Genomic DNA, 12,659 nt, shown 5'->3' on the forward strand with positions numbered 1-12,659 from the left:
CTGAAATTTTGATTGAGATTGCATTGAATGTTAGATCAAGTTGGAAAAAAATGAAATCTCAGCAATATTTAGTTTTCCTAACCATGTACTTGGAATATTTATTTACCTTTTCTTTGATTTCTTCCATCAGAATTTTGCAGTTTTCATCATAGAGCTTGTATATATTTTGTTAGATTTAGAATTCTTCTGTTTATTTTATGCTGCAATAAATAGTATTATGTTTTTAATTTTAAATTTCACTTCTTTACTGGTATATAGGAAAACAATTCACTTTTGTCTGTTCATTGTATATTGCAACCTTGCTATGACTTATTCTAGTGTTACTGTTCATTGTTTGATATTTTCTACAGAGAATCATGCTTTCTGCAAAAAAAAAAAAAAAAAAAAGCTTTCTTTCTTTTTTTCCCAGTCTGTTTATCAGTTTTATATATTTATCTATTTGCCTTATTAGCTAGAACTTCTGGTATAAAGTTGAATAAGAGCGATGAATGAGGATTCCTTATTTCTGATCTTAGCAGGAAAGCCCCTGGTTTCTTAAGTATTATGTTAAGTATGTATTAGCTGTTGGTTTTTTATAAATGTTCCTTACCAAGTTGAGGAAGTCCTCCCTATTCTTAATTTGACGAGAGTGTTTATCATGCATGGATGTTAGATTTTGTCAACTGCCCTTTCTTCAGTTGTTGGTATAATGATGTGATTTTGTTAGCTTGTTGATGTGTTGGATCACATAAATTGATTTTCAAATTTTAAAACAGCCTTGTATACCCAGAATAAATCCCATTTAGTTGTGATATAAAATTCATTTTTGTTCTTTTTCTAATTCAATTTTCTAACATTTTTAAAGGATTTTTGCGTCTATATTCATGAGCAATACTCGTCAATAGTTTTACTTTCTTTATTGCCTTTGGCTTTGGTGTTGGGTAGTCCTAAACTGATATAACGAGTTAGGAATTATTCCTCCTACTTCTATCTCTTTAAGATATTATGGAGAATTGGTATAATTTATTCTATAAATGTTTGGGAGAATTCACCAGTGAACCCATCTGGGCCTGGTGATTTCTGTATTGGAAAGTTAGTAGTTATTTATTGAATTCTTTCACTAGATACAGGCCTATTAAGATTATTTTTTCTTGTGCGATTTTGACAGATTATGTCTTTGGAACTTGTCCATTTTATCTAGATTATCAAATTTGTGGGCATAGTGTTGTTCATAATATTTATTTTTTTTATCCTTTTAAAGTCCATGCAGTCAGTAGTGATGGCACCTCTTTCATTTCTGATGTTTGTAATTTTTGTCTTCTCTTTCTTTAACTTCGTTTTCCTCCTTCCATGAGAATTATGAATTTTTCTGATCTTTTCAGAGAACTTGCTTTTGGTTTTGTGGATTTTCTCCAGTGATTTCTTGATTTCAACTTCACTGATATGTGCTGTAATTTTTTTAATTTCTTTTCTTCTGCTTACTTTGCATTTAACTTGTTTTTATTTTTCTAGTTCCTAAGGTGAAAGCTTAAATGATTGATTTTAGAACTTTTTTCTTTTCTAATATATGCATGCACTGCTATAAATTTCCCTCAATACTGTTTTTACTGCATCTCAAAAATTTCGTTAAGTTGGGTTTTCATTTTCATTTACCTCAAAATATGTTTAAATGTCTCTAGAGATTTGTTCCAGGACTTGTGTATGATTTCAAAAAATGTTGTTTAATTTTCAGGTATTTAGGATTTTTTAGCTATCTTTGTGTTTTTGATATTTAGTTCAATTCCATTGTGGTCTGAGAGTATATATTGCCTGATTTATATTTATATTGAAATTTAAAATTTCATAAGGTATGTGTAATGGCCCGGAATGTGGACTATTTTGATAAATATGTGAGCATGAGAAATGTATTCTGCTGTTGTTATGCAAAGTATTCTATAAATGTCAATTAGATCCAGTTGATTAATGGTAATGTTCAGTCCAACTATGTCTTTACTAATCCTTCTGCCTGTGGAATCTTCTGTCAGTTACTATCAAGAGGTTTTAAACCTCAAACTGTAATAGTGGATTTGTCCATTTCTCCTTGCAGTTACAATCAGTTTTGTTTCACATATATTGATACTCCCTTGTTAGGCCAATACACATTAAAGATACTTATGTCTTTGGGGAAAATTGACTCTTTATCATTATGTAATGCCTCTTTTTATGCCTGACAGTATTTGTTTGATTTTTTATTTTTTTCTCTGAAATGTGTTCTGTCTGAAAGTAGTATTACTATTTCAGCTTTCTTTTGATCAATGTTTCCATAGTGTATCTGTCCCTATCTCCTTACTTTTAATCTGTATGTACCTTAAATTTTTAAAGTGGGTTTCTTGTGTAGAGCATACAGTTGGGTCTTGTTTCTAGTCCACTTTCACAATGTCTGTCTTTTAATTGGTGCAGTCAGATTACTGAAATTAAAGAGATTTTTGGTATAGTTGTAATACTCGTTTTAGTTTTCTGTTTGTTTCCCTTTTTCTATTTATGTTTTTCCCTCCACTTTCTGTAATTTTAACTAAGCATTATATATAATTCTGCTTTCTCTCCTTTTTAGCTTATCAATTATACATTTTTTTTGTTTTATTAGTTGTCCTAGAATGTGTAATATACATGTGGACTTGGATTTGGCCAGATAACACTTTAGTGCTTCACTGAGTAAATATCTTAAAACATACATATTCCTAATTTCTCCTTCCTATCCTTCGCATCAATTCTATCATTCATTCTACTTATCTATGATTTATAATAATCGCCAAAAATATTATTATTGTTATTTTGAACAAACTATTACATTTTATAATATAAGAAATGAAATCTTTTTTAAACGTCATTTATTCTTTCTTCTTTTCTTCATGTAGATTTGAGTTTCTGACCTATATCTTTTCATTTTCTCTCTGAAGAAATTATTTTAAAATTTCTTGCAATGCACGTCTTCTGATGACACATTCTCTTGTTTGAGAAAGTTTTCATTCCTTTTTCACTTTGAATAATGTTGCTGGACCCAAAATTGAAGGTTGGCAGGTTTTTTTCTCTCAGTACTTTAAATGTTTCATTTCATTCTCTTCTTACATGGTTTCTGAGGAGAAGTCTGATAGAATTCTTATCTTTGCCTCTCTGTAGGTATTATAGGTAATGTTTTTTTTTCCTCAGCTTCCTGTAGGAATTTTTTTTTCATCTTTGCTTTTTTGAATTTTGAATATGTCCCTCTGTAGATTGTTTAGCATGCATCTTCCTTGATCTTGGAGCTTCTTTGATCTGTGGTTTGGTGTCTGACATTAGTTTGAAAAATTCTTAGTCATAACCCAGCTACAACTTAACAATAGGGGGAAGTGGGAAGGGGGGGGTGGGTAGAGGGAGGGGAATCCGTGGGATCACACCTGTGGTGCATATTATAGGGGTATTTGCGAAACTTGGTAAATGTAGAATGTAAATGTTTTGGCACAGTAACTGAGATAACGCCGGAAAGGCTATGTTAACCACTGTGATAAAAATGTGTCAAATGGTTTATGAAGTGAGTGTATGATGCCCCATAATCATATCATTGTATACAGTTATGATTTAATAAAAAAAATTAAAAAAAAAAAAAAAAGAAAATGAAGGCCTAAGGAAGACAAAAAAAAAAAAAATTCTTAGTCATTATTGCTTCAAATTTTTCTTCTATGTCTGTCTCTCTTCTCCTTCTGGAATTATCATTACATGTGTATTACATCATTTGTAACTGTTACACAGTTTTTAGAAATTTTTCTCTCTTTTTTTTCTCCTCCTACCTTCTCTCCCTTCCTTCATTCATTCCTTTTTATTTTAGAAATTTCTACTGATACCTTTAAACTTGGAGAGTCTTTTATTATCTGTGTCAGGTCTACTAATAAGTTCATCAAAGGCATTTTCTATTTTTCTTACAGTGTTTTGGTTTCTATTACAACTTCAATCTTCTGTTTACACTACCTATTTTTACATTTTGTCTACTTTCTCCATCAGATCCCTTAGCAAATTAATCATAACTGTTTTAAATCCCAACCTCCCTGCCATATCTGAGACTGGTTGATGTTTGCTTTGTCTCTTCAAACTTTGCTTTTTATTTAGTATGTTTTATAATTTTGTGTTGAAAGACAGACATGAGATACTGGGTAAAAGGACTTGGGGTACACTGTCTATTGTAATTCTCTGGTGTGATACAGGAACCCAATTGATGGGGTGGTAAAGTGTGAAAGGAGAAGATACGTTCTGTAGTCTTGTGATTATGTCTCAATCTTTTAGTAAGTACAGGTCCCTGGGCTGTGACCTTTGTAAGTGATTCTCAATTTTGTTCCCTCCCAGGATAGCTGGAGGGGACTGGAGTTGGGTGTTTTCCTTCCTCTGTGTGGCTCATTGAAATATGGGTAGAGAAGGGGATGTCTGGAGTTTGGTATTGCCCTTTCCCAGAAGGATTAGGCTCTGATATAATACTTTCCTATAAGGGCAAGCTTGTGTTAAGAATGAAATGTTCCATGTTTGTTATAAAATGATTACTTTTCTCTCTTCTGGAAGTAGGAGGGAGGCTTTCTGATGCCACTCCCTGCTCAGGCTCAGACCTCCATGAATTTAACTCTCAAGCTAATTCATGTTCCATCTCCACCAATTAGTCGATTATCCTTTAAGTATTACTACCTGGTTTTGGCTTCAGAGACCATTTCTGAGTGTTTTTTTGTTCAAGGTAAGCTGTGGTTTTCTGTATCTCCCTGTGTCTCTAGTTATAGAGGTGGTGGTCTATCCTGTGATCTCAGTTCTCTGCTTGAGATAAGAAAATATGTTGGGCAGCGCCTGTGGCTCAAGGAGTAGGGCGCCAGTCCCATATGCCCTAGGTGGCGGGTTCAAACCCAGCCCCAGCCAAAAACCACACACACACACACACACACACACACTATACATATATATATATACACACACACATATATATTAAAAAAATAAAAAAGAAAATATGTTGCTTTTTAGTCAGAAAAAGTCTAGAAGTGGTGTTTTTCATTACTGCATTGTATCCATTTAGGTGGATGCATGTCTTACTCTTAACAAAGTTTCTATGAAAGAAGATGAAAATCTTTCAGTTTGATCAGACACCCAAGTATAAGTATCACAGAATTTTCTGCTTTTTTTATCTCAGAAATTTATGCTATTTTAGATGGGTACAATTTCACATATATATTGTATATATAATATACAATATACAATATATAAATGCTTAAATGCTTCATATTTAAGCCATCCCTTCCTCACCTTTTGGAATAAATATGAAGTGTTAAATGATAAACATTTGTCTTTTCATGTTAGACTTTTACATGAATATAAAAGCAAAGTTTACTTATCCTGTCTATGTGAAAACTATACAGAGGGTACAAAACTGTATACATATTTAGGAAAGGAAAAAATTATTAAATTTATAGTACTTAAGTCACATTGACTTCTGCAATTACAAGTAGTGATCAAATGAGATTTGTATTCATCTTTTGTTATTGGTATATACAATTTTAATACAGTTTTTTTCCTTTCTTAAAACGTGTATGCATTTTTTGGTACCCTCTGTATTTTGGGCTGTCTTTAAGAAGGCACAATTCAAAAGATAGATTAATAGATTAATAGATTGATGAGCATCTAATTTTTATTTTGGTTATTAAACTTCTTTGGAGGGATTTCCTTAAATCCAGCTAGTCTATTTCCCCCCAGGCATGCATTTTTACCTCTGAAAACCTAGAAGTGGTTAGCAGCTTAGCCTGTTTATTTTAATCTGCTTGCATTTGCTCTACAAAGCTGCATTTCACACTTTCTACTTTAATGGATCAGTCAAGGTCATCTCATTATATTTGAATATTAAATTACACCCTGCAGGTCATCATCCTCTACTAAAAATAACAAATTGTCCTTAAGAATACGCTCTATTATCTTTGAGTTATAAGTATAAAAGTAGTTACAATATTTTACTTTGGTTTTTGCAGTACTATTAGGTGTTAGGAAGTCATTCCTAAATCTATCACACTGATGTTCCTAAATCTATCACACTGATGAAACACTTATCATCCGTGAGATAGTTTGTAATACACTGTTTGGGTCTTTAGTGTATAGATGTGATAATAAACATTTTAAGTGACTCTCCTCTTTCCCTTTAAAGAATCATTATTGTAAAATGAGGAAGGCGGAGAATGCCTAAAGTTGAGCAATTTTAGGTTTACTACGATGTAATGTGATTAGATGAATAAGACCTTAGAAAATCAATCAATCCCATGAAGTCAGCAAAGTCCTGACTTTGACCTTGCTGTTCATTCTGAAACTAGACATACATACACCTTCCACCTAGACTTACATACACCTGGGGGGAGTTTGTTTTTTCCTTCACAATGCTTTGTTTTTACATATTTTATACTCTCTAATATTGACATTTAATGAAACATATCTGTATGTTTCATTTGGTTAAATGAGGGCACATAAGTATGAAAGGGATAAAAAATTGACAAATGAATTATGCATTTTGGCTTTTCAGAATTTTTCCAGAACCCAGAGAAGCTTTAAAATAGTGCTGTTCAATAGAACTTTTGCAGTCATAGTAGTGTTCTTCTCCACTATCCAATCTGGTAGCTACTGGCCACAGTAGGTTACTGAGCTTTTGAAATATGGCTGGCATTATTGAGAAATAGAATTTTTCATTTTATTTAATTTTACTTATAGGCAAGTGAGCCTTTCATTTAGTGGCTTTCATATTGGACAGCACAGATTTATATTTTATTTGTTGGTTCATTCTTTTCTTATTTATAAAATAAGTGTGTGTGTACTTACGCATATGTTTTAAGAAAAGAGAGCTTTAAGTATAAGTCTTTTGTGTAAGGAAAGCTACCAAGAGGAGAAATTGGCATAAAAACAACAGAATTGGATATATAGGGAATCTGTCAAAAGATCATTAAAGCATAGTAAATATGGCACACAGAATTAAATGAACTTCTTCCCAGAGCACTAGAGAAGCAGTGTAGGAATTCAAAATAACGTCGATGGGAGAAGAAGAAAGAGAAAGAGAAGAATGCAGTGGGAGAGAAGGAGAGAGAGGAGAAAGAGATAATGGGAATGAATGAAGGCATTATTTACTGAAATTTTAGAAATTCTAAGTGTGGTAATAGGACTGCACTGGCTCTTGAAAACAGTAGGGAAAAAAGCTAATCTACCTGCTTCTTGTAGCAAAGGTTCATCCTTACAGTGAAATAAACAATATGAAAACTATTTATTCCTTCAAAACAGTCAACCTTTCAGATTAAAGATGGAAAGAGCTAAAAGTGGAAAATAAAAAAGTTGAATTTACAGACTGGGGCCCTACAGAAAGTGTTGCATACTTCAGACCCTTTCTGATAAACATGTTAGAAGTTCAAGAACCCACACTTTGATAGTACTTAGTACTTTGTGCTGTAAGTGGATCCCCACTGGGAAGGTGGCAAACTGGCGATGAAGACAGTGAACAGCATCCTGTGTCTCTTCATCTGGGTGATGTTTGAGTAGTAAGACTTTTTCTGAGTGGTCAGCAGAGTTTTTTTCCTTTTTAAAACAGTATTTCTTTTTTCTGTATTTCCTTTTCTCTAATTATATTTTCTTGCTTTGTTATCTAAGCCAGGTTATCATCATCTAGTCTGGGATCATAATAACACATTCAACCAATTAAACCAAAACAGAGCAGAACACAAAGCCCTACCTCACCTCAGTCGGTCTGCTAATAGAATTCCTTTCACCTTCATCTCCTTGTACGTCTTTCTAAAGCAACTGTGCAGCTGTTGTTTTCCTTGGAGAAAGAAAACAGATTGCCAGTGATCTGCCGCATTTGATGTTGTGCTCTGAGTATGACATTTCAGAACACAATGATTCTAGTGGAATACCCTTAACTGTATTTACAGTTTAAAAATGTAGAAACTCTGTAATAGTGACACAAAGGGTGGTGGAAATTTTTATATAATGAGATGCTTAGCACTAGCCTGGTTTGGATGAACTGCCCTGCACATGAATTCCCATCATTCCATGTGACTAGATGGAATTTTGGCCAGGTTATTGGCATTTAGGAGGATTAAGATAGGGAAAAGTGTAGAATTCCAGAGATAAGACATGGCAGAATTAAAAAAAAAATTTCTGTTGGATCTTTTGGTGTGTTGGGGACAGGATCAGAAAAAGACTTAACAGCTAGACTCTTTCACTCACATTTAAAAAAAAAAAAAAATCTTTGGAAAGGTGACCTAATGTCCCCAGGGGCTAGTTTAGCCAGGCCAACAGCAGCAACAACACCAAACATAGTCCCTGCTGCCTCCTCCTCTGAGCTGCCTGTTGGCTGAAATGGTAATGTCACCATGCTTTAGACATGACTACATGTTGTCACTAAGCCTACCAGCCATCTTCTTACCTTAGCACTTGTTCAAAAATAAGTTTTTCCCCGGTCCCTCTTTTTGAGTTTTGGCTATTATCTCTTATCTCCTTTCTGAAAACTCCCGTCACTGTCATGAACTGGACAGCGAAAATCCTTACTCTTAAAAAAAATCTCTTTTGGGAGAGATGTATATGGCAGCCTTGTGTGGCAGCGGGTATGGTGGACTGGCACGCTTAGTAACTTTCTGTAGCGGCACTGTATAAACATGTTAATATCCACAGATTGTGGATATTATTGAAAACACATTTTCAATGTAAATTTAACTTAGACATCATGGTGCATATTTTCAAATAAAATTCAAAGAAAATAGGAGTATAGTATATAAAGGAATCTGGAATTACATATTCACCAATATGGTGGACTCGATGTTCGTATAACCTTTTACAGAACACATAGAGGGACTGGAAAAAGGAACACGCATAGATTAACATCCTGGAAAAGAAGGGAAATCTCTACGTGCCAGAGTGTGTGTGTGTAACTCTCTCTCTCATTCTCTCTCTCTCTCACACACACACACAAACACACACACGGCTGATAATTAAGTTTGCAAACTCATCATAGAAAAAGTGCTAAATACTCCACTCCTGGATATCACTGTGGTCACCTTCAAAGTTCTCCCCTTGCTATGCAGCAACCCCAGCACCTGGTCCACTCTTCAAAGCCATTTTGGAACTCTTTCTCTGTCAGAGCTGTTATCATACAAGGTCAGACAGTTAAGTTCAAGAACTCATCCTAAAAACAGTACTGCACACCTTATTGCTGAATATCACTGTGGTTACCAATGGCCAAGGGGAGTACTTCAGGGGTGAAGATAGTGATGTTCAGCAGGGAGGTATGTAGCACTTTTTCGAGGATGATTTCATTAACGTAATTGTGAGACCTCATACGGCACCAGCTCTGGTGGCCATTCCAGAAAAAGAGTTCCAAAATTGCTTCGAAAGGGGGACTAGGCACTGGCATTAGCTTGCCAAGGGAGGACTTTGAAGGTGACGTGGTGATACCCAGCACCGACATATATAGCACTTTTTCTAGGATGAGGTCTTCAACTTTAGCCTTCTCTCGCGCTTTAGCTACTCTGAGGATAGCTTCTAATCTTGGTAGCCAAGACACTTAACTTTTTTAGGTTATTTTTTCAAAGAGAAAACCATAGCAAAAATTTAATTTATTTGAGAACATGATGTAGTCACACACACCACTGAATGGTGTAGCAATGTACACAGCTCTTATTAATAATACATATTAATCACTTTATTCTTAAGATTGTACTCTATTCTAATATATTCCATACTATTTTATTATAAAATGCTAGTCATGATAGTGAATCTCAATCTTGGCTGGAGTCTTGTCACCTGGGAACTATAAGAATATATATGCTTGGGCCCCACCCTCAGTGATTCTGATTGAAATGATCTTGGGTTGTGGCCTGGAGTCAGGGTTTTAAAAGCTCCCTGGGAAATTCTAATGCAAGCCAAGGTTGAGAACCAGCACTAAGTCGATTTCAGTGTCTACTAATGAGACTTGACAGCACTTTTAAGAACTCTGCTCCATGGGGATATATTTTTAATGAAACGATAGACTAAATATAAAATGTCCCACCACAGAAAGAAACCAACCCGCCAACCAAACAAAACACATCCCTGACTCCCAGGCTGCGTGGTGTGTGTGCTGGGTGGTGCTGGGGGGTGCAGAGTGGGTCTCCCCGGAAGAATATGTGACCAAAGGCCTACTCAGGCATGCTTTGGAATTTACACTGCTGTAAGTTGAGAAATTAGCATTTAAATACATGGGCGGTAACATCCCAAATCACGTTGCAGAAGTATACACGAATCTCTCCAGAGAGACTCCTCTGAACCAGGTCCAGCAGGGTGTTTTTCCTGACATACGACCAAGGGCTTCCTCCCAACCCAACCATCCAAGGCTGTAAGACACATGAAGATACAGACTGCCACCAGAGTAAGCAGGAATAACAGGGAAATTGAGTACCATGCCCCACAAAACTTCAGTTACACAGAGCAGGGAAAGTGATTAAAGCAGTTTAAAGTGATTCAAGGGAGATGAAAACCATAAAGCAGAGGTGTTCCATTAAAAAAAGACTGGGAAAGCACTAAAAGAACCAAAGAGGAATCTCAGTGGCTGGGTGGAGCAGAACAGCTGACTGAGAGAGAAGTGGCAGACTGGAAGATAGAGCTGAAGGGATACTTAGTGAATTGCATATTTCTTATCTCTCTGGAAGGAGATGGAACCATGAAAGAGATGGAGAGACACGTGGCTACGAAGAGATGTTTAAGTAGCCCACGTTGGACATAGGAAAGAAGAAAATAGCAAAAATGGAAGTCTGGCTTGGAATTTCCTTTTTTAAATTGGTGAGCTATCAATCTTTTGACTCTGGAAGCCCATCAAATCTCAGGCAGGGTAAAGAAAAAAAAAAATCTGCATGTAGGTACACAAACTTGGAAGGAGTCAGTAAAAGAAAAAAAGAATGTCACACTAATTGCTGGTCCTACTTAAGTAGATATCCTGACATAAAAAAATCCAAAGCTAGAGATACAGTTGCTTATCTCTAAATTGCTGGAAGAAATAAACTCTCACCTCGAATTCAATGTCTAAATTTCACTTAAAATCAAGGGCAAAGGAAGGCATTTGACAACTAAACCGTGGGAGTATTTACCAGGAACAGATCCTTTAAAAAAAAAAAAATGGGTAGGAATTCCTCTGAAAGAAGAATGAGATTCCACAAAGCATCTCTTACACCTGAAATATAAGAAGGAATGGGGAGGAAAGGAAAAATAGCCACGTGAGTAGATGAAGACAAACACTGACCACACTGTATAAAACAATGATAATAAATCATTTGGGTGGATGAGGTTGAGTTGAGGTATTGGAAGGTGTGGGTATGACTTGATTTGAAGCCTTATTAGAGCCATGTACTTCTCAAGTGAAGAAGGCTATTGAATTTCAAGTGCAAGGTCTTGAATGTCTTATTAAAAATTATGAAGATAACCAGTAAAATAATAGAATGAAAAACATGCAAGAAAATAGAGGCTAGAAACGTGTGGTATGCAAAGAGCATAAAACAAATAGGGCCATTAGAAATTTCAAAAGAAAATGATAGAAATAAACCCACAGTACTAGTGTTCACCATAAATGGTATTATTAATTTTCTTTTAAATGCTACCTATACGTGTATAAAATTAATAAGAGATACATCTAAAACGTAAGTACCTGAATGGGTTTAAAATGAAAGATTGGAAAAGATATAATAGGTTAAATGCTAATCAAAAGAAGGTTGGTGTCACTATGTTAATATCAGATTTAAAAATCTTTTTAAAAACAGATTTAAAAATCTGTTATTAGGAATAAAAGAGAGTGTTACATAAAGTAAAGGTGCAATTCACCAGAATGATATAATAATTGATAATAATTTTAAACTTGTCATATGTAATTATATAGCCACAAAATATATAAAATAAAACAATGAGCAAATTATAAAGAGAAATTGGAACATTAACTATTAATTAATACAGCATTTAATGAGTCATGTGGATAAAAAGGCAAGGTAATAGATGATTTGAATAAGACAGTTAATCCAGTGCACATATATTGAGCTCCGGAGCCATCAGTTGGTGAAGACAAATTCTTTTCTAGCACTCGTAGACTGTAATTGACCACATGTGATGCCACAAACTATGTCTCAATAAATTTCAGAGAATTTTAGGGAGGAAGGCAGTAAAAAGCAGTTTTGATGCAGGAAGTTGCCTGGTTATTTGGGAGTAAATGATCAGGAATTTACTAGGTGGGTGTTGGCAAGTCTGTTCACAAGGTGGGACCTCAGTTTCCTCTCCTCCCCTGCTTCCTGCCTTCCTGCAGTGAATCACCGAGCTCCTGCTTTCTGTAACAGGCCTTGCCAGATGCTGTTGACACTGAGGCATGACAAAGTTCAGAAGACCCAAACCATGGACCTCAGATATGTTCCAGTAAGGATAGTGCAGGTTAGAAGAGGTATGTGCCCAAGAGAGGGACAAAAATGCCATGGCAGTATAAAGTGTCATTGGAACAGGACCTTAAGAATCTAAAACATTTGTTGACCACGGGAGAGACGTGGACAAGGGGGAAGAGAGGACACACAGTCGTGCTGCTTGAGACCACACCACATGAAGAGGTGATCAGAAGGGCAGATTGTCACTGGAGGCCCCAATGCCAGCACAGGAGATTTTTTTTTTCACCC

General features: G+C 35.3%; 1 protein-coding gene across 2 annotated transcripts in view; it reads left to right on the plus strand.

The window, feature by feature from the left end:
* The window catches only part of KCNN2 (potassium calcium-activated channel subfamily N member 2), a 148,086-nt gene that overhangs the window by 78,945 nt on the left and 56,482 nt on the right, over positions 1-12,659 (plus strand). The gene's annotated exons all lie outside the window — the stretch shown is intronic.

This window comes from Nycticebus coucang, chromosome 17, assembly GCF_027406575.1.
Source record: "Nycticebus coucang isolate mNycCou1 chromosome 17, mNycCou1.pri, whole genome shotgun sequence".
In the NCBI taxonomy this organism is placed as follows: Eukaryota; Metazoa; Chordata; class Mammalia; order Primates; family Lorisidae; genus Nycticebus; species Nycticebus coucang.